Source organism: Macrotis lagotis, chromosome 7 (assembly GCF_037893015.1).
Source record: "Macrotis lagotis isolate mMagLag1 chromosome 7, bilby.v1.9.chrom.fasta, whole genome shotgun sequence".
Classification (NCBI taxonomy): domain Eukaryota; kingdom Metazoa; phylum Chordata; class Mammalia; order Peramelemorphia; family Peramelidae; genus Macrotis; species Macrotis lagotis.
The window spans coordinates 95,929,419-95,954,052 of record NC_133664.1 but is presented as its reverse complement, the minus strand read 5'-3'; the positions used below and the strand labels follow the sequence as shown (position 1 = coordinate 95,954,052).

At 39.2% G+C, this 24,634-nt stretch overlaps 1 pseudogene; it reads right to left on the bottom strand.

The window, feature by feature from the left end:
• Positions 1–535: 535 nt before the first annotated feature.
• On the bottom strand, positions 536–20,871 carry LOC141494087 (GTPase IMAP family member 4-like; annotated as a pseudogene).
• Positions 20,872–24,634: the final 3,763 nt, after the last annotated feature.

Here is a 24,634-nt window from a genome sequence, read left to right as displayed (position 1 = left end):
GAGGCTAAGGGGTATGTGTTTGACTATTTTATAATATTATAAACATCTTCCTTGATATTCATCTATGGGGGTAGCTAGGTGGCACAATGGATAGAGTACTGGCCCTGGAGTCAGGAGGACCTGAGTTCAAATCCAGCCTCAGACAATTAATAATTACCTAGCTGTGTGACCTTGGGCAAGTCACTTAACCCCACTGCCTTGCAAAATAAAATTAAAAAGAGATATTCATCTATGAAGAAGATAATTTCTTTAATTTCTTACATGGAAAAAAAATTCACTTGGAGGTGAAGAAAAGAAGAAAAAGGCAGGGAAAGAGAAGGGTTCCTTTTTTGTTTTTGAAAGGAGCAAGGCAAATTATTTGATTTCCTACATTTTCTACTTTTTTCAGGCCTTTACCTTTACAAATAAATGAAATTTAATTAATTTAAACAATGCATTTTTATTTTCCCAAACAGAGACTCTAGATATGCTTTATAAATAATCGATGGTTTATATTCTAAACTTTTCCAAATTTCTATTAAAAAATAGCCCCAACATCTGCATAGTTTATCTTTCATCACTCTGCTCCTTCTAAGAAAAATTCTCAGGTCTTTTATTTTATTTCTTTTTTCTCTTTGAACTCCTTGGTTGAGGTTGGGTTTCTCCTTTAAGGTAATCCTCAAGGAGACTAAGGATTTGTTTAATAAAGTGAGGTCAGGAATAAATGGTATTTGAAGGCCTCCTGCCACTAGGTTCAGTACCCCTCAAGAACTATATGTTTTCAAGAATGTAGCCAAAAGTGGGAACTAGATATGAAATAATTCTGGGTATAACATGCGTTGTGAAAGTTTGAGGAAAAAGATATAAGCTATCCCTCTAATAATTATTCCCCCAAATCCTTCAATTTGTGAAAGAATTTTTTATCATTCTCAGCCTCTCTCCTAGCATTGTTATAAAGTCTCCTGAATTTTTCCTTTTCTTCTTCTGTTGCTTTTTCCCTCAAAGTTTCATTGGACTGCTTTAGTTTCTCACATTCTCCCTTTTCCTTCCCCAAGCGTTCCTTTATCTTCTCCAAATCTTGCATTTGCTTCTCATAATTCTGCCTGATTTTTTTCTTCTTCCCTCTTCAACTGTTCCTTATAGTGTTGCTGATGATCCTTTATATCTTTCTGGAGGAGCTCTTCCACAACTTCATATATATTGTTGGAGTAGTGGGTGTCCCCATTATCTTGCACTATTTTCTAAATCATAGCCATCAGTTCTGAAACCTGGGCATCTTTGGGCTCGAATAGCATTATTATCAAATGCACTACATCGATGTTCACACACTTCTCCAACAACTCTTTGTACTATGAGTTATCAATGGTTCCTATGTAATCTTCTATACTTTCCTCTCCCAGTTTGTCTTAATACAATGGTAAAAAATTTACTGCCTCAGCTCCTAGAATATTATAAAGCCATTCAATGGCTGCCTTCTCCTCCAGGGTGAAGCAACCCACCTGCACTGCCAGGAGTAGACCATGTGGTCCTGGAGAGGATAGTGTCATGAAACAACATATTTCAATCAAATTTTCTTTCTTCTCAGTGTCAGTGTCAAAAATGCCTGGAGTATCAATTATAGAAATGTCTCTGCCATTCCATGTGGTCCTGGCTTTCCTGCAGACCTTGGTGATTGATGCTGATGAACACTTGGACTCAAACTCTCTCTCCTGCCAAGGAGAGTGTTTCCTGTTGTACTTTTCCCAACTCCTGTTTTCCCCACAAGGACAATTCTGAATTCTGATTCCCTCCACTGTTGTCTGGGTCTGTAGGAAATAAGTTAGAAGAAAATGAATGGCTGGGTTTAATAGACTAAAATGGGTATATGGTTTTTATCTGACCCATCTATGGATAAGGCAAGGGTTTATAACATAGAGGTAGAGAAAATCACAGGGTAAAATGAATAATTTTGATTTCACGAAATTTAAGTTTTTACATTAATAAAACCAAGTACACCCAAAATTAGAAGGAAAGCAAGAAAATGGGAAACCATTTTTTCAAAGTATGATTCTCTGATAAGAGTCACTTTTTGAATGTAAAGGGAACTCCACAAAATTTAGAAAAATGAGATGTATTCCACATTTGATAAATGGTTAAAGCATAAGAGCAGGACATTTTCAGAAGATGAAATCAAAGCTATCAGCAACCATATAAACAATATAAGTAAATAATAACTAGATCATGGTATATTCAAACCACACCAATGTGCTATTGCGTACATACCTATCAGATTAACAGAGATGACAGAAGAGGAAAATAACAATTGCTGGGAATGTAGGAAAGTAGGGACACATATTTTATTATTGGAGCGGTAAACTAACTTTTCTGGAGAATAATTTAGAACTATGCTCAAAGGGCTCTAAAGCTGTGCATACCCTAGCAATACAACTATGAAGTCTACATCCCAAAGAAATCAAAAGAAAAGGAAAAGGTATATGTTGATAATTTATAAGTGTAAGAGATAATTTATAATAGAAATTTTGGGGGGTGGTAGAAAAGGATTGGAAATTGAGAGCGTATTCATCAATTGGAGAATGACTGAACAAGTTGTGGTATATGATACTGATGGAATATTACTATATTCTTTTGAATGATGAGGAGCATGGTTTCAGTAAAACCTGTAATTATCTGAATTGATGCATGTTGAAGTGGGCATCACATGAAAGTACTGTCTGCAAGGAACATCAATATTGCAATGTAGATCAATTCTGAAAGACTTATCTGCTCTCATCAGTCCATGGCATTTCTAAAGGACTCATAATGAAAAATGTTCCACTCCAAAATTTTTCTTGCTTTTCCTTTTTTTTGGCATCATGGCTAATTTAGATGTACGATTTTCCAGCCTTCAAATGTATAACAGGGATTCTTTTGCTTCTCTTCTAAAATATGATTTAAGGAGTTGATGAAGGAAGAAAATTTGGAAATTAAAAATGAATCAAAAATAAATAATGTAATAAGAAAAATTAAAAGGAAATGGAAAAATGGAAAAATTTATTCCCTACTCTCTCTAGATTCTGAGTTGATATTTCACATGTAGAATCCCAGGGAAAAATCCCCCCAACAAAAGAATAGATATGAGAACTTCTATAAATTCTGATTCTTCACTTTGAGTACAACCCAATCTCTTATCCCCCCTTATATAATTGACAAGTTTCCTTTAAGGACAGTCTATTTATTTTTACTATTGCTCCCCAAACCAAAAGATGAGTGACCATTTTATTCCATATCACCTGACATCACAGATAAATTTCTCTAGAGTTCTCTTATCAGTTAATCTGGAATAAATGAGGGAATCTTTCAGTTCCATATGCTCATCCCTTGGACTAATTTCTACACTCATAGATTCCAAGACTCAGACCTGGAAATTGAGTAGCAAATAAAACTTTAGTTCTCTTCTAAAATTCCCACTCCCACACAAACACTTCAAAATTAGGTAAATCTAGCAGAAATAAGAGAAGGAACTTTTCATATATAGAAAAAGAAGTTGAGAAGTTATTTTTGGAATATCCACACTACCCCAATTCAGATGCAGAAATGGAGCACTGTAATGCCTCACTTTTATCAACATCCTGGGCCTTGGTATGCTATATGGAAGTAACTTTTAACAAATCATCTTTGAATAAATAAATCTCTTGCATGGATTTCCTTTATCCCCTTCCTAGGATAGACACATAATCACTTAATGGGAAAGAAGAAATTGAAACAGGTAGGGCACCTTGATCAAATGTCTTCATTTAAAAGAAAATTTTGGAAACTCAGGAAATCTTCATTATAATTGTTGCCAAAGAGGAGCCCTAACTGATGTCTCCTTCAGTCTCCCCAATTAAGAGTTTATAGAAAAGGGTCCAAATAAGTGCCCACAACCTGGGATCATAAATGTGAAATTTGTGGCTCCTGTATGGAATGGAAACTCATTATAAGCAGAGACTGCTATATTCTTTGTAATTGTGTCACCCCACATCTAGCAGTGTTGATAGTACTTAATACATATTTCCTTTTATGACTGGGATCTCCCTCCATCTCTAGTGAGCTGTAAAGAAAATCCTTTAATATACCTCTTTTAGATGCCTAAGTCTTAAATAGGTTTTTCTTTTTTCCCCCCTTCCATTTGTGGATGCTCCATTATCACATAATCACTGATCTGGAAAGCTTTTTGTCTCTAGGCATAAGAATTGAAATGGGTTGGAGGAATTGACTAAGGTCTTCTCACTTCTAAACTCCTTGAACTCAACCAGAGAGCCTTCCTTCATGCCTCTACGATAAATGTTCCAAATTCAGGGTCAAATATTGATAAAGGGCAGTGCAGGGCAATATGGTTACAAAGGGATTATTGGGTCTGGGAATGGAGGCATGGACATAAAAGAAGACGTGTGTATATTTCTTTGAAATAATGGGATTTTGTTGGTAGTGGCTGCCATTCTCCTAGTTTCATTGCATTGCTGCCAAAGGACTCAGGGTGGTGGTGGAGTGATGGTGAGGACAGGGAAATAGTGTTTCAGGCGACAGAAGATGTACCAAGACACCCAAAAGTGTTAGTGCATATTTAATCTACTAAAACTTAAAGCTACATTATACTTTTGGGACAAAGTGTTGATAGAGAATTGAGGTAGAGCATCAAGTGTTTTGTTAGTGAAGTCACTTTTACTACCTCGAAGTCCATAGCACTTGACTGGTCTCTTCTCCCTTATCTCATTCACTCCTGGACCCACTTCAGAGACATGATGTTTAATCATCAGTTAAAAAACAAGAAAAGTTAAAATTAATTTTTGGCAGATTTTCTTCATAAGCAAGAGACAAGTTCCTAGCTCTCAGTTATGGGCCTTGGGATGGGTGTTGCCAGACTTATCCTACCCTAATATCCAAGGTCAATAATAATATTTTTCTGATGAGTTAGTTTTTATTTTTCTGAAGGGCTATGATTTTCAACAAGGCAGATAGGGAGTGTTTACAGCAATAAGCCTGAGGGGGAATAATGAAGCTTAAGGAATTCATCCTTAGACCCATGGATCCCTCTTATCCTGTTCTCAGAATTCTGACCAAGAACTACCATTAATGGACAACTAAGTGGCACATGGATAGAGCACTGGCCCTGGAGACAGGAAGACCTAAGTTCAAATCTGACCTCAGATACTTAATAATTACCTGTGTGACCCTGGGTAAGTCACTTAACCCCAATTGCCTTGGGAAAAAAAACAGAACAAAACTATTATTAAGCCAATAGAGTTTTCTTTTATGTCTACCTAAAATCTGAGTTTCCAGTTCCATCTCACATACTCCCTGCTCATGCCCTAGTTCTCTTTCTCTTCTCACCTGCACAATGCCAATGATGAGAATTAAAACAGAGTATGAATGGTGGCTGAGGAGATATTAAAGAACAATTATATGATAAATCGACTTCCTGAGACTTTAAGTTTTCTTTTTCTGGCATCTAGGAAAAAAGAACTTCAGAACCCCATCCTAACTATTTCCTGTAGCTGAAGGAGTGCTAGACTAGGAATCAGAACTGGATTTAAGTATTGCTTCTTACACTTTTCATCTTTGTAATTTGGACCTTCCTGAGCCTGTCAAAAGAGAGTTGGACAACATGACCACTAAGATCCCTTCCACCTTTAATTTTATAGAAGTCTATAGAAATTCAGGAATAAAGCCAGAGTATAGCATCCTTAGAAACAGAAAGTAACAAAAATTAAAGCCATTGGATGAGGTGAGCCATCAGGAAAATTGCCCTCCCCAAAGAGAAGGTTTTCATATGTATTGCTGATCAGAGCAGGGTTTTACCATAATCTCAGCAAAGGGTATAAATGAAAAAAGGAATGCTTATTGAATTGAATTTACTCAGATGGTTTTTGTTGAATCTCCCCCCCCCCCCGAAGCTTCTTTGCTCAGGTAGAGAAGAAAAAACCAATAGAACAAATTCAGTTCAGTGAAAATTGATTAGAATCAGTCTTAAAAGGGGATACAAAGAAAAAAAATCAGTCTCTGTTCTCAATGAGAATCCCACTAGATATAAATCCAGAATAAATGAGTTAAGATTGGTAAACTGTCTATAACTAGGAGTTTTAGAGGGTTGCCCACCAATGGTCTAAATGAGGCATCAAAGTGACATGGGAGCTGAAAATACTCAGGGAATCTTAAATAGAATCATTGTGGTTTAGGTTTCCTATCCTAGATGTCAATTTTGTGCCAAGTAATATCTTTAGTAATATAAGGGGTTTTTTTTTAGGTCTTTGCAAGGCAAAGGGAGTTAAGTGGCTTGCCCAAGGCCACACAGCTAGGTAATTATTAAATATTTGAGACCAGATTTGAACCCAGGCACTCCTGACTCCAGGGCCGGTGCTTTATCTACTGAGCCATCTAGCCACCCCATAATAGAAGGTTTTGAGTAAGACTTGGTGCTTTAAAATTGGCTATAAACTTGAGGGAGATAGTGTGGAATAAATGGACAGCAGACTCAAGTTCAAGTCCTTTGTGAAGATGGGAAAAGTCCCTTAATCTCCTGTGAACTTATAACAAAACAAGTCAGAGGTAAATTTATAATGGGATCCACAAACTTGTATAGTTGTTTTGAAAAAAAATGGATAATTGCATTTGTAATCCTATATTTTACTTTATGCATTTAAAATCACTATTGTGCAGAGGACATCCATAGGTTTCAGGATAATGTCAATGGATATAGAACACAAATCAATAAGAAATGCTTCTTTTAAAACCATAAATTACCAAGAAGTTACTACTCTGCACAGGATTTTCCATCATAGGAATTTCCAATGAAATTGTGGCAATTATTGGCACAAACCAAAAAAAAAAAAAGTTTAAGCAAACAGAATCTTAGACTGCATCAGTAGGAGTAGAATGGTTTTATCCTGGCAAATGACAGTCCCATTGTACCTCAAACTAGTCACATCCTATGTGCAATATCACCTTTCAATTTGGGTTTCATGTTGTTTTTAGAAGGTTGGATCAGGGTAGAAATCCTTAAATAAGTCTACCTCCTTCATTTGATAGATGAGGAAACTAAGGCTCAAAATGACTAAATGATTTTGCCAAAGTCACCAAGGTCCAAAGAAAGAGAGGATCCGATTCAGTTCTCATCTCATTCTGCTGCAGGATCAGCTAGTGCTCAAGTTGAGGAGGAGGATGAGGAAGGTGGAAGGTGTAGACTGATGACCCAGAAGGAAGAGTTCAAGGAATGAGAGATGTTTAGGCTTGAGGAGGGATGGCTTAGGAAGGGCATAGTCACTATTCTCAGGTATCTGGAGGGATGTCATCTAGAAAAGGGAATAGATATCTAACTTTTCCCTAGAGAACAAAGGTTGTATCAAGAGCTGTCAGTTACAATGTTTTACAAATTTTCAGGGGAAATGTTTTAGCTCAATTAAAAAGGAAAAAAGTAGGGGTGGCTAGGTGGCGTAGTGGATAAAGCACCGGCCCTGGAGTCAGGAGTACCTGGGTTCAAATCCGGTCTCAGACACTTAATAATTACCTATCTGTGTGGCCTTGGGCAAGCCACTTAACCCCATTTGCTTTGCAAAAACCTAAAACTATTATTAGGCATAGTATCAGAAAGGGGGTTCTATCTTCAGGTAGGATGTTGAACTCTCAAGTTTTCTCTAATTCCTACAGTTCTCTGAAGGACTCATTTTAAAATTTGAAAAACATCAGCTGTAACATAAGAAACTACTACTTTCCAGTCAGGAAGAAAACTAAGTATCCATCCTAAAAACAGAAAAGGCTATTTGGGAAATAGGAATACTTTGAGAGTTACAGTGTGCTTTATAAATATTATCTTTAAATCCTCCCAGTTCTGCCAGGTGGGTATTACTGTTATCTCAATTTTATAGATGAAGAAACTGAGGGACACAGAGGTTAAGAGATTTGCTCCGACCTAGATGGATCTTGAAGGTCATTTAGATCAACTCCATTTAACAGTTAGGGAAATTAAGACCCAGACTCATTAGGTTACTCAGTCAAAGTTGTCACACAGTTAGGAAGGGGCTCAATTTGCATTTGGATTTATCTTTTTACCTCCAGGTCCAGCTCTCTAACCATTGTGACTCTTGACTAAATCTAGGAAAAGTTTGTTAGGGTACCTGGAACCCCATGCCTTGGAGAGAGGATTATTCTAATATTCCAATTCTCTCACTTCCATAGAAGAGTATTTGGGACACAGTGCTGCACCAACCTAAGAGCTCAAACATTTTGTAACATCATGGTGTATCCTGATTATTTCTCCAGTAAATATCTCATTGCACATTGATTGATGCTCTGCTGATTACACTAAATATATTGTGAATATGGTTAATGTGGACTAGGCCTTGAAAGTTTGATTCCACCTGACTGAAATAATTCAATCCAATTTATGAAACTGTAGCACTAAGGCTGGTCAATGCATTTTCCCCATGCAAAGGGACCAGACCTATTGAGACCTCATCAAGATACTATTTATATCCCTTTTTGAATGCTATATATTAGATGGAAATATTTTCCTCGAAGTTCCCACATAAGCCACCCAAATAACATCTGAAGTACTCTATAAACATTTAGGCATGAACTAGAATGGGGGTGCCTTTGTGGCTGTCATCGAGCATTCCCCTTCTGGAATAGCCCACACAGAGCTGACATCTTCACTCTTTTCTCAGACCCAGGTATTTTGGGCTATTTTCTTTCTCTCTGATGGTATTTTTCAGGAGCAAATTAGGAAGCTCCCTGACATCATCTCCTCCCCCAGCTGATCCTCCTTTTCAGGCAGGAAGAGAGGTATTTAGTGATCCTTCTGCTTTGATTCTGTATCCCTGAAGATTTCTGTACCCAAGAAACCCAATCAGAGTATATCAAGGTTCAAAATGCTAGCATTGTAAGGATTATTCCAGGCTGTCTGCATCTGGCCTTACTAGAGAACTCTAGGTTTTGGGATGAGGACAAGGAACATTTCACAGTTTGGGAAGTCCTGTCAGTTCAACTTCTATAAATGACATGACTTCCCAACTCTCAGATCTCCTCTACATGTGACTGTAGGTATAGACATGATTGTTGGTTACTGTCCTTCTACAGGGCAGGTCAGATGAATGAGTAGGTAAAATATCATAGGAATGAGCTTTCCAAATCTCCCATTGTCAGATGCTGAAAACTCAGTTTAGCATTTTCAGATATGCTAGAGAACGAATGAAATTCATTCCATTCAACTGGAATTGTGAGGGGGTAGAAAACTCTAAAGGTCTCCTCCTCACTAGGCAATAGTCCAGGATTGGACTATTCAGAGAAGGAAAATCTCAGGAGTAGACAGTTTTCAGTTCAGGAAATCTGAGTGATACGTACATTTGGCAGCCATAATGTTCATTCAAGGCAATGGTTCTGGCAAGCTTGGTCTCCCAGTAATGTCCTGCTGATCTTCAGACACAGGTGTTATTTCTTCACCTGCTGTTCTTTAATTCCAGTCATCACTTGTTTTTTGCAATGAGATTTTTCAGGAGCAGATCTTCTGAACCCAGAGCCAGTTCTTTCTTTCCCATGCTATCTTCTTAAGAGAGATGGATGGTGATGGGAGAATGGGATAGAGGGGTTTGGATTCTACACCCTCAAACCAGGAGATTCAGAGGGATTGTCAGCTCTAACAATTAGAAAAATCCAGGATGATTTAAGATTATAAAATTGAGAACCAGAATAAACTTTACAGGTCTCTCCCTTTGTTCTATATTTTAAGAAGTTGGCCCCAGATGGATTCAGTGATTTCCTCTAAGTCACACATCTCTGAAAGGGCAGAGCTGGGATTCCAACCCAGATCCTCTGACTCCAGTTCCAATGTTCTCCTGCTTTACTTTTCTCTCTACTTACTCTCTTTACTTCTTCCTAATGTAGCCTGCAGCTGAAATCAGAAAGCCACAGCTCAGCTCTCCCCTTTTACAGGGGAGAAACTAAGTCCTCTGAAGATATTCCAGTCTCCTGTCTTGTGTAAAAGATACCTGAAAGTAAAAAGAGAAAAAGCAAAGGGGCAGATCAGTGGACAGGGTGGCTTTTTATTCTGCCCTGATCCTGGAGAATCCCCACCCCTTAGACAATTCATCTTAATTGCCAGCAGGGCCTTAGAATTCTTTTTTAAAAATATATTTGGCATTTATTTTTATCAAGCATTTCCCAATTACATATATGTTTTTTAATATACCTTTACAATATTTTTCTTTTAAAATTCTCTTTCTTCCCCACTTCCTTGAGAAGGCAGGCAATTTGAGGTTGATTATTTATGTAAAGTTCTGAAAAACATATTTCCATATTAGCCACATTAATATTTCCATATTAGCCACATTTTCAAAAAATGGTAATGGTAGGATTCTTCACCTGGTGTCCATAGACCCCAAGAGTTTGATGGATGGTCCAAGGAGTCTGTTAACTTGAAAGGGGGAATAATATCTTCCCTTCCCTTTAAAAACCAATGCTCTTCCTTTCATCTCTCTAGTATGTAGCCTCCAAAATAATTCAGAAAACCCAGATTTTAGTAAATGGGAACAGAGCTAAAGTATAGCTGACTATACTATACAACCAACTTAGTCACTAATGCTATCTCCCTCTTTCCTTCTGATAATGGAGGTGAATTGGAAAAGGTACAAGAACAAGGGAATTTTTCTCCATTAAGCTCTCAAAACTTCCTCTAATTAAATTGAAGCAGATTTTCTAATTGTATATCAAAAAACATTCTAAAAAGTGTTCATGAGGCTTTAGCAAAAAATTAAGACCTTTTGCTATACATAGATGAGCTTAGGTGGTAAGATGGAAATTTCAATTTTTACAAGTGATTTATATGGATATCTAACCGATCTTACCATCAGCCATTTAACAGCTTTTAACATCTTTCCTTTTTTTAAGCCCTGTTTGTCCCTGCTCTATGTGAAACCAGAAATTGAGTATTCTCTCCCAGACTTATCTAAAAAAAAAGAGATTTACATTTTAATCAACCTTGTGAAGCCATACTCAAAAAGTTCTATTTTCTTGGATAAAAATGCCTGCTCTGCAGTGGGAAGTGAATTACCAGGCTGGGATGATTTATATATTTCAAAGTAACAAAGAACTTTCTTCATGGACTTGTACCACTCTTCAATCAAAGAGAATCAGAGAAAGTGTGAAAGTTTTGAGGACACAGAAGATGCTCAAGTTCAGGCTTGTTTCTCAGGGAAATGCATTTCTCTGATGTCAGCCTATTCAGAATATGCTCTGTTGGCAGAAAATGGAATACTCTTCAAAAATGGAATCTTCCTTTATGACAAAGGAGTTGTTTCTTGGATTTCCAGTGGTACTTTTTTTTGTGAGGAGCAGATAACTCCAGACTCATAGTATACATCTTTATCTGTTTCTGTTTCATTCTTCTCTGAGTTTCATATCAAATAAAACAATACGTCTGTAAATCACTTGCAATCCTAAAAAGCCTCTATAAAATATGAGCTGCTGTTATGAAGAAAAAGTGTGATGTGGCCTCAAAATGTCTTCTCCACTGGCCTGCAATAGCCTCATCTTCTCCTTATGCTTACTGTAAACTCTCCAAATCACTTTCTTTCTCTGAGTCTTGGTTTCCTCATTTATAAAATGAGAGGTTTGGCCTGGAGAACTTGGCAATAGCCCTCCTAATCATAGATGACTAGAGGGAGCTTAAACCAGCTCAGTCTTATTAGATTTTTTGGATGAACATCCCTCTTTTCTCAGATTTCCTGTCCTCGATTCCTGGGTCTGTGATTATCCTAAAGATGAATTGCATTCAGTTCCCTCTTTGTTTAGTGATATGATTGGTGAATTAATCAAGGTGTTTGCTGGCAGTTTCTGAATCTTTTTCCTCTTATGGCCCCTTTTAGCTCTAGTATTTTTGGTGTGGGCTCAGGAAAAGGGAAACCTCCTGGGAGATGGAGCTGAGGCTTAACAATGCAGCCCAGGGTGGGTAGCAGCAGCAACTTTCCTGTGTTACACATTTGGCCCCAAAGGGATGAACTTGACTCTTTCCTCTTTTTTTTTTAGGTTTTTGCAAGGCAAATGGGGTTAAGTAGCTTGCCCAAGGCTACACAGCTAGGTAATTAATTATTAAGTGTCTGAGACTGGATTTGAACCCAGGTACTCCTGACTCCCAGGCTGGTGCTTTATCCACTGTGCCACCTAGCTGCCCCCTGACTCTTTCCTCTTCTGGGGAAGGTGTAGGCACTGTTCTCCCTTCTCCCCAGCAGTTCCAGGCAAAGGTGAGGAGCAGAGATAGAGGGAGAGAGTTGGAAAGGTGTGTTCAGAAAGAGTTTTGATCAGCTGGTTCTCTTATTCTTGATGGAGATCAGTGATCCCTATTTCAATGGGTGTTATGAATGTTCAATAAATATGGACACAAATCATTTTACTGATAGCTTTTTAAAATATCACTTTGTTTCTGGACTCTCTCCCCCTCTCCCTTCCCCACTGGGAGCCCTCCATTGTAACAAAGAGTGAAAGAAAGCCTCTTGATACAGGGACCTTACCTAACATGTGCATCCTTTTGTCTTGTCTCTCTGTCATAGGAGGAATGTATCACTGGAAAGCATGATTATGTTTTGTAATTACTCAGAACTGTTTGATCTAAGTGCCTTCTACTTTATAGGTACTAAACCATGAAGAAACAAGAAGCCTATACCCTGTGTTCAAAGAGCTTAGAGTCCACTGAGGTTACAGTTTGTACATAACATTAAATAGAAGATACTTGGAGGAGGAGAGGTAGTGTAGGATAATGGAGATCAAGGCTACTAACTGACATAATCCAAGGTAACCTCTCAATAAAAGCTCTAGGATATGCTTTTGTTCCATGACTTTTTTAAAGTTTAAAAAGAAAGTTTAACGTTAATTTTTTAAAGGCTGAGTTCCAGATTCTCTCCTTTCCTCCATTTACTATTCTCCATTGAGAGGGAAAGTATATATGTAAAATATTTATTTATATATAAACTATTTCAATATTAGGCATGCTGCCAAAAAAAAGCAAAAGAAATTAAGAAAGTGAAAAAAATATACTTCAAATTGTTCTGAGAATTCATCAGTTCAGATGTTTCATAGCTTAAATTCATAAAAGTCCCCATATTATGTGAAAATGTAAATACAAGATATGTCTTCCCTCCATCCCACTCTCACCACCTTAACAAATTAACTCCTTTCTTAATATGAAGAAGCATAGGAGTTTCATGTTGAATCATACCTGGGCATAAGTTTTATATAGATAAGCTTAGTGGGACCCAAGGCACTGTCTGAGATCACACTGTGTGTGTGTGTGTGTGTGTGTGTGTGTGTGTGTGTGTGTGTACCATAAATAAAACTCCAGTCTTTCCCTTTTTACATAGCTACACCCTTAACCATTAATCATGATTTTGTCTACTACCAGACTTAGCCAGAGCAGACAACCATCTTGGTCACTAATGCTATCTCCTTATTACAATCAGCAAGCCTACCTGACTCTGCTCCAGGGGACTCACTGTCCAGTAGCCTTAATGGGGTGAGCCTGTAGCCCTGGAATAGTTGCACATGGACAGCTCCCAGCAGACAGCTTCTATCAGTCTTGCCCAAAACATCCCTGGTCCTAGGCATTTAAGCCTGCCTTTGCAATAATCAATGAGTAGTATGCTTCACTCCTGACTGAACCTCACTTATTCAAGGCACCATAGTTTCTTGTCAAGTTTGACATATTGTATTAATTAGAATAGTTAAGGCTTTCACAATTGATTATCTTTGCAATAATGCTATTATTGGGTTCAGTGTTTTTGTTCTCACTCCACTTTGCATCTATTTATTTTGAGTCTTCTCAGGTTTTTCTCAAACCATCCTACTCACAATTTCTTATAGTACAACAACACTCCATATATACTAATTTGATCAACCATTCCCCAATTGATGAACATTCCCTCAGTTTCCAATTCTTTGTCACCACAAAAATAGTGCTAAATATTTTTGTACACACAGGTCCTTTTCCTTTGATCTTTTTGGAATATTGACCTTGTATTGGTGGTATTGTTGTGACAAAAGGTATGTATAGTTTTGTAACCTTTTATGCAAATTGCTTTCCAAAGTGTTTGGACTAGTTCACAACTCTTTTTTTTTTAGATTTTTGCAAGACAATGGGGTTAAGTGGCTTGCCCAAGACGACACAGCTAAGTAATTATTAAGTGTCTGAGGCCAGATTTGAACCTGACTCCAGGGCTGGTGCTCTTATCCACTGTGCCACCTAGCCACCCCCACAACTCTTTTAACAATGCATTAGTGCCCTAATTTTTCCACATTTCCTCTAGCATCTGCCATTTTCCTTTTCTGATATATAGGCTAATGTGATTGGTGTGGAGTGGGACCTCACAGTTTTACTTTTTAGTTGTAATTTACAGTTACAGCTGTAATTTAATTTGCAAATTTTTAATTTAATCAGTAGTGATTCAGAAAATTTTCCTATATGATATTAATAACTTTGATTTCTTCATCTGAAAATTACCTGTTAATATCCTTTGACCATTTATCAATTGGGGAATGGATCTTATTTTTATAAATTTGTTTCAGTTCCCTATTTGTGGAATAAGGCCTTTATCAGAGAACATGCTATAAATTTCCATCTCCTATCTCCTAATCAGTTTTCTGCTTTCCTTTTAATTTTGGATAGATTGGTTTTGTTTGAAAAAAGATTTTCAATTTCATGAAATAAAATTTGTCCATTTTACTTTCTGTGATCCTCTCTATCTCTTATTTGGTCATAAAATTTTCCTATATATATATATATACATACATATATATGTATATATATGAAATATAAATCTTTTCCTACCCCTTTCATTTATTTATTATGTCAGGAGAACAAATGGAGGCTGAGATTTCCAATTAGGAGGCTGTTATAAAAGTTCAAGTCAATGACGAATAGATCCTGAATGGGAATGTGAGTGGGGATGCAGTTTGAGTTGGGACAAGGAAAGAGACACAAAGATATTGTAGAGATAGGACTGTTAAAATTTGTCATTTTTTTCAAGAGCAGTTGCAACCATATTGCCTCTTTCTTTATCTAATAAATTCCATTGAACTTCATTACCTCTGGGATCAAATACAAAATCCTCCATTAGGTATTCTAATCTCTTCCTAATCAAGCTCCCTCCTACCTTTTCAGTCTTCTTACATCTTCCTCTTCATTATGATCTTTTCAATACAATAACAGTGGCCTTCTGGCAGAGTTCTGGGCATGTTCAATCAGTTTATTATCTAGCTGGCGATAATCAATAAATTGAGGTCATTGATCTCTCTTGGTAACTAACCAAAGACACCAAATGAGCATCTCAGACCCTTCAGTAGTCCTCCTAATATTATATTGTTGGGACTTCCCCTGAAAGTGAAAGGCTTAACTCTGACAGCAGAAATGAGGTAATCATTGGGACACTGGGTTCCTGATATAGAAGGGTTACTTTTCTCACCAAAGCATGTAGAGAAAAGTGCAGAAAGAAGAGATTGCAGGTAGCAAAGATAATTTGCTCGGTTGGCAGCTTTTCTGGCATGTTAACCCTGGAAGGGGAGATGACACAATATGGTCACAGCCTTCCCAGAGAGGGGATCTAATCCCCTTTGCATCAAGAGAAATGGAGTAAGAAAGGAGCTTAAATCACTTAATCTTTTTCTACCTCAGTTTCCAGAATTGTAAAATGGTAATATATTTTTTATTAGATTTTTTTTCAAGGCAATGGGGTTAAGTGGCTTGCCCAAGGCCACATGGCTAGGTAATTATTAAGTCTGAGGTCAGATTTGAACCCAGGTACTCCTGACTTCAAGGCCAGTGCAAAATGGGAATATTAATAGCTCCTACTTCCCAGGGCTGTTTTGAGGATCAAGAGATCATATTTGTAAAAATTGGCTTAGTCCCGGATCTGCTAAATAGTAGGTGATAAATAAATGCTTTGTCTCTGCCCTTCTCTTGCACTCTTTTTTTTGAGGCAATGGGAGAGTTAGCTGACTTGTCCAAGGTCACACGGCTAGGTGATTATTAAGTGTCTGAGGTTGGATTTGAACTCAGGTCCTCCTGACTCTAGGGTTGATGCACTATGCACTGCCATGTAGCTGCCACTTTCTATTGCACTCTTGTTGAGTTCAAGCAAATGTTTAGAGAGCAATACAAAGTTTTGCTTATAAAAAGCTATACAAATGGCTGGGGGTGGTGCACACATACTTTTACTTTTATTCTGCATCATTCACACTTTCTTAAGTCCAGACCAATGGTATGCAACTCAAACAGAAAGGGAGTGAGGAGTTTAGCATTCTTTGGATGGGATCCCAAAGACTTAGTTGAAAAATGCAACATTGTCTTTTTTTAAATATTTGCTGTGAATAATTACCTAGCCGTGTGGCCTTGGGCAAGCCACTTAACCTCATTGCCTTGAAAAATCTAAAAACAAACAAACAAAGAAAACCATTTGCTGTGAAACAAGCACTGGGCTAAATTGTGTGGGTACAAAGAAAGGCCAAAATAGTCCCTGCCCCCAGGGAGCAGTGAGATTTATGGATCCTTGTCACCAGAAGGGAGACCATCTCCACCATGTAACTGTTTTTTTGGGGGGTTTGGGAGGAAGGTGATAGGAATTCTTAGAATTACATAACTGCTAATGCCATCTTTCCTTTGAGGAATAAAATAATTGAATTATTATTGCTGGAGAATACATGTATGAATGTGTATATTTATACATAGCCATATTATATACAGATATATTAATAATTGAAGCCTTTTTCTTCTGTGATATTGAAGTTTATTCTTTCTTGCCCTAAAGAATCTGAATAAATATTTCATAGTTTGAATCCTAAAAAAGGAAAGTTATAATTACCTCCATCAGAAGGTCTTTGATGTAAGAGACTGTTGAGGGTTACAGAGAGGTCATTGTGTGACTGGCAATGGCCTAGTGGTCCTCTTGCCCAGGAACATCCTTGACTTAATTTTCTGGGTCAGGTCTTTGGATCTTCTTATCTGTTCCTCCTGTTTGGCACTTCCTAGAGCATTGTGTTAAAGACCAGGCCGGTGATAGCAACATTGTGGGAGAAGTACTAGCCTGAGGAAGTAAACTTTATCACCTGCTGTCCACTAGTTAGACAGAATTTGTTTGATTTGCTAACTGGAGAACCCATGTGAATCAGGAGTAAACCAGGGACTAAGGGGATATTTAAGCTCTGGCATTCGGTAAAATAAAGGGAGAACTTGCCATCTTTGTCTCCCTCCTTTTCAGCGTTTGTCTGAGACAAGTATTAGGTTGTGATTAATGGATAAGTTAGCTGGCAGGCACACAAAACTTTGATTTTCTCTTGAGAAAAAAAAACCCCAAATCCATTAGTACTTTATTGAAAGACTCATGCTCATATTCATAGCCTACTATTCTATATATATTTACATTTGAATATAATTGTTTTCTTTTGTAATCCTATATTTTCTCTTATGCATTTAAAAACATTATTCTGGGGGCAGCTAGATGGCATAGTGGATAGAGCACCAACCCTGGAGTCAGGAGGACCTGAGTTCAAATTTGACCTCAGACACTCAATAATTACCTAGCTATGTGACTTCAGGCAAGTAACTTAACCCTATTGCCTTGCAAAAAAAAAATAACAAACCAAAGCAAAGGGATCCATAGGCTTCACTATACTTTCAAGGAATTAGGACAGGAAAAATCAAATTAAGGAGTAATTTAACAGGAGTATTCCTCTTGCCTCCAGAGAGCTGTCACAATATATAGAAAAGAAAAAGATTTCTCAGACTCCCCAAAGAAACATTATAGTGAGGACATAAGAAGCAACCCAGAGTCAGAAGAGATGATATGCTATGACTCCAATGGAAGAATTTTTTTAAAATTACAAAATACTAAGAGTGTCTTGAAAGTCAAGCAATTTAAGCTGACTTTCATTTAAAAAAACAAATATGTGCCAAAGAACACTTTTTATATACCTGGAATAACGATCATAGTTCAGAATCACTGTCAACTCTGTATGATTTTCAGCAGCAAGAATTTCAGTCACAATTTAATAAATTAAAATAGTAGCTATCTCATCTACCTGGCATTCTTCTGGGAGGGTGGGTGTGAAATTTGATTGAACAGGGGTGCCTAAATCAACCCCCTTCCCACACTAAATAGATACTTAAAAATGCAAATAAATCTCTCAGAATGTGACCCTCAATAATTTCATTAAATGGATTGTGAAACACAGTGAAAGGTTTCCTGTACACCCCCTGCAACTCTTCACATTTCAGTAATATTAGAGAAATATCCTTGAAGATTCTAGTTGCTAAAAGCCCCTTACTAGACACTGTAGCTTCCTTTGTGGTAGAGAAGAACCTCAGTGGGCCACTTTTGCCATTGCTGTCACTGGTTCAGTCACCAACATGCACAGTTGAAACAGTCCTAGGTGTCAGTCGATCAATGTCGCTGAATATCTTGTTATTTTTTTATTTTCTGTTCAAAATGGGGTTAAGTCTCAAACCTATTGGCTAGTTGTGGGGTATTTACTCCATGCATGTGAGGACTCCTGTGATGGAATAGGTGAATGCAAACATTATATTTCAACAGTCTATGAAGGTATCAGGGGTAGGTGCTATATAGCTCTTAGGGTTTGGTCAGACTTTAAAGATGTCTGGGTCATCCAATGCATTCAGAATCATCACTAGTCATCTTAACATTTGCTTCTCTCTAGGCTCCAAAGATGCTGGAAGAGAGAGTGATGCTGATAACTTAGTACAAAACTGTTCCAATTAAATCCAAATTATTCTAGAGTTAAAAATATTATTCATACCATTTAAATATTTTATTATTTAATACTTTCATAGTTTTATAATTTTATCATTCAAAAATTTATTTATTATTATACTATGCTACTATTTTACACTTCCTATTTAGCTACCTCAAAGACCTATGGCAATCAATTAGCAGTTACAAATTTACTGGGAGCTGTTTTTCCAACCCTGCAAACAGGAAGCTTAAGGTATCGGTCACTCTGTCACAGGACTGAAGCAGCTGTGGGCTTTGTCATCTCCCTGGGTAGCTGAGCAGACTACCTAAAAATGCATAACTCAGTGGAGATTATGAGGGACTGGAAGTGGAGGAGAAGGAATGGCATCATATAGAGCTGAACTGATAAAAAGCAGCAACCCAGAGGCAATTTGTGAAAAGAGGAGGCAATCAATCTTTATAGCCTGATTGTCTACTTCCAATGATCCTCCATTACTAGAATTGTAGCCTAAGGATTTCATTGAAAGATTAAAGAAGCCCAGTGGGAGAGAGCCCAGAAGCCTCCCAATGTCTGGGATCTCAGGACTTTGAGTCTATGATGGGTTTTACATCAATGTCCTGAGAAATAAGGATTAGTTAAGACAATGAATAGAGGCAATTTTGATGTGAGTTGAATGGGGCCAAGGCAAAATCCTCACCTTCTCTCCTCAGAGGTACAGAGGCTGTATCCCTGGTGTGGTAGGACAAATGTTGGTACTTTTATTGTGGGAACAAAGGCTATTCTAACAGTCCCATCACCTGGCCACAATCTCAGGAGCTGGCTTGCGGCCCTGAGAGATAAGGTGTGCTGGAGTCCTTGGGAGCTGGTCTTTCCACCCCACAGCCCAAGGGCACAGGACACAGCTGTGCCTTTACCACCTCCCCCTAGTACCTCCTTATCCTGTAATGCAAGTGCGGCATGTAGACTGCTTGCATATCCCCCCATTTCCTCATTTTCTTTGTTCTACCCTGGAAGACCTAACAGTATATATGTTAGAAGCTAAGCAGTAATAAATTTGAGCTTGAGGCATAAGGCAGTGGTGGCTTGACTCCTTATTCTCAGCTCCCCTCCAGGAGGGAGGTCATCACTGAAAGTGCCCCAAGGTGAAGCAAGCCACAACAAATGGTGCCAAAACCTGGGATCCCCCTCTGAGGGATGCCTCAGAGCACGCTCCTCCTTGCTGGATGAGGTAAGTGCCCCACATTGACCAGTCTCCCACGGTTCCCTAGCCCCAGTGACCCCTCGGCTTGTAGAGCCCCCCTGTAGTCCCTTAATATAATGGGGAATCTTCCCCCTTCTTCCCAAGATACCCAAGTACAGGTTCTTGAACACCTCCTAAATTCCCATTGCCTGAAATGCTCTGAAAGAGAATCTAAGATAACACTCCAGGTGGTTTTGGCTTTGGCCCCCTGGAATGAGACTGGCCATATGATAGACCCTGATATCTGGGGGCACATTTTGACACTTGGCCGCAGAGCTGAGGTCCATGGTGACTTTTCTGCCCCGCTGCCCTTCTATCTTATTGTCATTGCAATACATGCCTGCCTTTCAGGGAGAGAGGAAGAAACTCAGCACATTTTACAGTCAGTCCTAGACGCAGAAAAATCAAGTGCAGAGAGCCCATGTCACCTCACTGAAGTCTGCTATGAGGGCACCTAAACTGTTGAGAAATCCACTTGCCCCCCTCCTCCTGAGCCCTCCCCGATCTCACCACAGCACTCCTAGGCTTTGCTGAGTCTATTGATAACCATTACCTACTCTCCCCTCTCCTCAAGGGAATTTCAGCACTCCCTGTTAGCACACTCTTCTTCTCATTCCCCCCCCCCCACTCATTCCACAGGTTTATGTAGCCTTTACAGATGTAAATAGAAAGCATCTGGGCTATGTAACCTACAGGAATGGATCCGTTGAACTCACACACAGGTGCCCCCACACCCAGTCTGTGCAATGGCAGAACTGCAAGCCCTGGCCTTGGTCCTTGCCCGCTTCCCTTCCTCCCCCATCCTAATGCAAGGGAGAGGGTTTGCTTGTGTTTTTCCCATAGATTGCACCACCCCGCTGTGGATTTCTGACTGTCTGACCTGACCTGCCTGTCAAGATGATGCCCTGCATAGCAGCCCTGACCAAAGAAATGCAGAGCATGTCACTAAACAACAATAGATGAGACCCAAGACACAGAGGACTGAGGGAAAGAGACAATCCCCCCAACCTCCTGCAGTGCTCCAGGATGAGCTCCTCACCTTGGCAAAAAAGAGCGATGGACTTTAACCCCAGAGGACATTTGTCTCTTCACCAACTCCTTGTTACTATGCTGTTCCTGCTGAACACCCCCAAAGCACGGGCCACCCCTCGATGGGCATTTATCCCATCCCCCGTTCTTTTACCTGTGGGTTATGATGTGTCGTCTCTCTTCCCTGCTCTCTTTACCAGTAGTGGAACTGTGGGTCTCCCCACTCTCTCACCGGAGGAACAAGCAACCACACTGTTCCTGGGACTCTTAACGTTTCCAATTCTGCCAGTTTCACTTTTAACTGGTCCTTAGCACATCCGTACTGGGTCCCACTAACCTGTTCATTCCAAGGGGACCTAAGATTACTGAATGACCTCAAACCCCACACACCCCTCCCTGCCCCTATCTCCCTGATATTGGACACTCCCCCCACATCTTGTCTCCACAGATCCCCTGGACCCTGTGTAGAAGCCCCTATGCATTTCACATTGGTTCCCAACTCAGTGTTTATTTTATTATGACTATCCAGGTCCTCCGGGCCCTTAATGAAAAACAAGGGGGAGATGTGGGAACACAGGCTATTCTAACGGCCCCACCACCTGGACACAATCTCAGGAGCTGGCTTGTGTCCGTGAGAGATAAGGTGTGCTGGAGTCCTTGGGAGCTGGTCTTTCTGCCCCCACAGCCCAAGGGCACAGGCTACAGCTGTGCTTTACCACCTCCCCCCCCAATGTACCCCCTTATCCTGTAATGCAAGTGCTGCACTTAGACTGCTTGCACATACCCCCATTTCCTCATTTTCTTTGTTCAACCCCTGGAAGAACTAACAGTATATATGTTAGAAGCTAAGCAGTAATAAATTTGAGCTTGAAGCATAAGGCAGTGTGGCTTGAATCCTTATTCTCAGCTCGCCTCTGGGAGGGAAGTCATCGCTGAAAGGGTCCCGAGTTGAAGCAAGCCGCAACATTTTATTACTCTATCTTCAAAGTAATTATCCTTTTGCTATTTGCCTGATGGACCTTTAAATGGTATTGGCCAATTGGTCACCAGTGGCTGACCAGGAGTACAGAGGGAGACAGAGGGAGACCACTACAAATCACTCTAAAGTTCTCTACGGAAACACTTTGGAGAGATGCAACCAGTCTTATCCAGGAGGAGCCAGGGCACTGCTGCTTCAGTAGAAGTTTCCTGTTTTCTTTAGCAAGAGGAATGTAGAAAGATGTGTACAGGGTTATATAGGCTCAACTAGAGGGACCCATGACAGGAAGAGACAGAGGGAAGGAATTAACCCATCCCTCTAAGTCTGCCACAAGCGTTTATGCCCAGTGCAAAATTGCTGTACATAGTAGGCAAAGGTGACTTCAAGTAGCCCCATCAGAGAGTGAAACACCATTCTCTCTAGCAGCAAAGTGAGGGGAGTATTCTGATGCCTCCAAAGCAGCTCTCCCTTTGACTAGCTTTGCAGCTGATACTCACCTAATGGAAAAAAGGGCGATTGGAACCAAGAGGAGCCAGGAAATATTCAATAGCACTTCCCTCTCCAGGCAATAGAAGCCAAAACAATAACCAAGAAAACCTGCTAAGCAAAAGTAAAACCAATGGATTGATCTGGGAGGCACCAATCCTGTTCTCCTAGAGAGTGTTGGCATGGTGGGGCTAAAGCAGCCTGGGGCGGGGGGACCCAGACAGGAGTCTTGGAAGGGAGGAAGCCAGGACCAGCAATGAGCAGGAAGGCACAAGGTGACAGCAGCATCAGCAGCAACAGGAGGAAGGAACTTTGTGGGTTAGGCTAGGAGCAAAACAAGGCAGATTCCTTGCCTGGCAGCCAACTTCCTTCAGCACAGGGCCCTCTTGGCTCAGGATACTGACTCCTCTATAGCAACCCTTCAGCATGCCAAATACATGTACCCAAGAGCCAGAGGAAAACATAACAAAAAACTAATCCTACAGGTAACAGAAGAACTCAGGAGAAAAATTTCTCTTCATCTATATTCAAAGAATTCTGCAATATAAGAAAATTGAAGGACAAAAGTACAACAGAATTATAAACTGAAGCTTTGGGAAAGATAAAAGTTAAACTGAAACTAAATCAAATGGAAAATGAAATGGAGAATTGTCATACTACAACTTATAACTTTTACATTTTCTGACTTCTCAGAAAGCCCGGAGGATGAGGCCAATAGACTCCTTAGTATGACTCCCTTTGTGTAGTAATGGATAGAGAGGCCCACAGTCTCTTTGGGAAGACAGTTTGGTGAGTTCCAAGGACTGGTTGCATGACCATGGGATAAGTTACTGAATTTTTTTGCCTCCCTTCCCCCACAATTACAAAATAGGGATAATTATAGAGGATTACACAAGAAAAAAAGGAATCCAGTTATATTGTCTTTGAAATATTAAAAACAATTGCATAGACACCTGTCATTGAAGGAATTAATGGAAGTCTGTGCCTTAGAGAAACTTACCAAGAAAAAAGAAGTTGAACTAACTCACAGAAACACAGAGAAGCTGAGAAAAATGTATAAAAATAACCACTGAAGCGGCAAAACTCAGAATCAATAGTGTGGTGCAGGAATTGCTCCTCCACAGAGTCAGGATTGGAACTGCTTCAAGTCCAACCCTCTCCTTCAACAGACAAGGAAACTGGCCTAGAGGGGCTGGCGGTTGGCATGATGTCACACAACCCAGGGAGTGTCTTAGGCTGAATTGGAACTCAGAGTTCTCCAATCCACAGTGCCATTTGAAAATCATACTAGCACAGAATGCCAGGAAGCCAAAGACACAAATACAAAGGAAGGCAAAGTAATGAAATTCACTCAATGAGGATCTCAGAAGATATTTTGCCTGTTTGAAGGGATGAAAGAAATTTACAGAAGTGGTCAAAAATAGACACTCTCTATGTGAGAAAAGAATTCATAGTAGGTAGAGATTCCCCCAGTCAAATCTATAAAATACAAACTCCTTATGACATTTTTCCTCTGATGCTCTGCCAGAGATAGGTCTGGGTCTCACTCTAGGTTCCCTTGTGTTTTCACAGGCCACATTTCTGGAACCCTCAATTATAAATTCCTTAGGGACCATGCTTCATTTAATTTTTTATATCTCCTTGGGTATATACTGCATACCTGGTAATATATTTGTTGGATTAAAAAACTTGCAAATGCAGATGAAGGAAATAAAGAAAAAATAAAATAATGAAGACCTATGTAAATGTTTTTTTATTCGTGAAAGCTTTATAAATGTTAATTTTTAAATTTATTTATTTTCATCAACATGCACATGTATATTTTTAGTTACAAAATTTCCTTCCACCTTCCCTTCACACCCACCTCTCCTCAATGGGGAACAGTCAGGTTAGAATTGTACATGCATATTTTGATAAACATGTTTACAAATTTGTAATATTTGGCATGAGGAATTTGGATTAAGGGAAAGAGATACACAAGAGATAATTTTTATAAAGTGTTCATCAGACTAGGAAGGGTTTTTTTTGGTGGTTTTGTTTTGTTTTGTTTTGTTCTTCTTCCTCTGGATGGGGATAATATAGTCCATAGACAATCTAAAACAATTGTCCTAGCTCTCTGGACTGCTGAGAGGAGCTGCTTTCATTGAGGTTGTTCATTTCATAATGTTGTTGATGTGTAC